This window comes from Camellia sinensis, chromosome 12 (genome assembly GCF_055761805.1).
Source record: "Camellia sinensis isolate YWXY chromosome 12, ASM5576180v1, whole genome shotgun sequence".
Lineage (NCBI taxonomy): Eukaryota > Viridiplantae > Streptophyta > Magnoliopsida > Ericales > Theaceae > Camellia > Camellia sinensis.
The window spans coordinates 220001-222661 of NC_138972.1; positions in this window are offsets into that span (position 1 = coordinate 220001).

Here is a 2661-nt window from a genome sequence, read left to right on the forward strand (position 1 = left end):
ATGCACCAGTGGAGTTCGCTGCACAGGCAGGGATTCGTCCAACTCGCACAAACCGAACACAACTCACACGCCACGACGTACACTGTGCACCAGCCCCCCAAAACGAATCACCCCCCGAAGGACCAAGAAGCCCGACGAACGCGCGAAAACATTTAGAGAGGCCGAGCAAGCACCGGTTAGCGCGAACGCAAATAACAAGCGCAACAGGCAACTTTCGAGGGACATACTTTTCGCAACAAGCTTCCACTAGGAAAGCACAGGCAACTCGTTCGAACGTCAAAGCCAACCAAATGGCAATTACCCGAGGGACATGCTTTTCGCAAGGCACCTTCCACTAGGGAAGCGCAGACAACCCGAAGGGGAGTCGAAGACAACCTAAAGGCGATCACCCGAGGGACATGGAGGAATGCACCAGTGGAGTTCGCTGCACAGGCAGGGATCCGTCCAACTCGCACAAACCGAACACAACTCACGCGCCACGACGTACACTGTGCACCAGCCCCCCAAAACGAATCACCCCCCGAAGGACTAAGAAGCCCGACGAACGCGCGAAAACATTTAGAGAGGCCGAGCAAGCACCGGTTAGCGCGAATGAAAGTAACAAGCGCAACAGGCAACTTTCGAGGGACATACTTTTCGCAACAAGCTTCCACTAGGAAAGCATAGGCAACTCGTTCGAACGTCAAAGCCAACCAAATGGCAATTACCCGAGGGACACGCTTTTCGCAAGGCACCTTCCACTAGGGAAGCGCAGGCAACCCGAAGGCGAGTCGAAGACAACCCGAGGGACATGGAGGAATGCACCAGTGGAGTTCGCTGCACAGGCAGGGATCCGTCCAACTCGCACAAACCGAACACAACTCACGCGCCACGACGTACACTGTGCACCAGCCCCCCAAAACGAATCACCCCCCGAAGGACTAAGAAGCCCGACGAACGCGCGAAAACATTTAGAGAGGCCGAGCAAGCACCGGTTAGCGCGAATGCAAATAACAAACGCAACAGGCAAATTTCGAGGGACATACTTTTCGCAACAAGCTTCCACTAGGAAAGCATAGGCAACTCGTTCGAACGTCAAAGCCAACCAAATGGCAATTACCCGAGGGACACGCTTTTCGCAAGGCACCTTCCACTAGGGAAGCGCAAGCAACCCGAAGGCGAGTCGAAGACAACCCGAGGGACATGGAGGAATGCACCAGTGGAGTTCGCTGCACAGGCAGGGATCCGTCCAACTCGTACAAACCGAACACAACTCACGCGCCACGACGTACACTGTGCACCAGCCCCCCAAAACGAATCACCCCCCGAAGGACCAAGAAGCCCGACGAACGCGCGAAAACATTTAGAGAGGCCGAGCAAGCACCGGTTAGCGCGAATGCAAATAACAAACGCAACAGGCAACTTTCGAGGGACATACTTCTCGCAACAAGCTTCCACAAGGAAAGCACAGGCAACTCGTTCGCACGCCAAAGCCAACCAAATGGCAATTTAACCGAGGGACATGCATTTCGCAAGGCAACTTGTACAATTACCCGAGGGACATGGCATGCTTGCCAAGGCCGTGGCTTGGCATGCTTGCCAAGGCCGTGGCATGACATGCTGCTGGCCAAGGCCGGGCATGCCATGCTGCTGGACAAGGCCGTGGCAAGGCATGCTGATGGCCGAGGCCGTGGCAAGGCATGCTGATGGCCGAGGCCGTGGCAAGGCATGCTGATGGCCGAGGCCGTGGCAAGGCATGCTGCTGGCCAAGGCGTTGGCATGGCATGCTGCTGCTGACCAAGGCTTGGGCTTGCCATGCTGCCGGCCAAGGCCGTGGCATGACATGCTGGCCAAGGCCGGGGCATGGCAAGCTGCTGGCCAAGGTCGTGGCATGGCACGCTGCTGGCCAAGGCCGGGGCATAGCACGCTGCTTGCTGGCCATGGCCGTGGCATGACAAGCTTGCCAAGGCCGGGGCATGGCGTGCTGCTGGCCAAGGCTTTGGCATGCCATGTTGCTGGCCAAGGCTGTGGCATGGCATGCTGCTGGCCAAGGCTGTGGCATGGCATGCTGCTGGCCAAGGCCGTGGCATGACATGCTGGCCAAGGCCGGGGCATGGCATGCTGCTGGCCAAGGCCGTGGCATGGCATGCTGCTGGCCAAGGCCGTGGCATGACATGCTTGCCAAGGCCAGGGCATGGCATGCTGCTGGCCAAGGCCGCGGTATGCCATGTTGCTGGCCAAGGCCGTGGCATGGCATGCTGCTGGCCAAGGCCGTGGCATGACATGCTGGCCAAGGCCGGGGCATGGCAAGCTGCTGGCCAAGGTCGTGGCATGGCACGCTGCTGGCCAAGGCCGGGGCATAGCACGCTGCTGGCCATGGCCGTGGCATGACAAGCTTGCCAAGGCCGGGGCATGGCGTGCTGCTGGCCAAGGCTTTGGCATGCCATGTTGCTGGCCAAGGCTGTGGCATGGCATGCTGCTGGCCAAGGCTGTGGCATGGCATGCTGCTGGCCAAGGCCGTGGCATGACATGCTGGCCAAGGCCGGGGCATGGCATGCTGCTGGCCAAGGCCGTGGCATGGCATGCTGCTGGCCAAGGCCGTGGCATGACATGCTTGCCAAGGCCAGGGCATGGCATGCTGCTGGCCAAGGCTTTGGCATGCCATGTTGCTGGCCAAGGCTG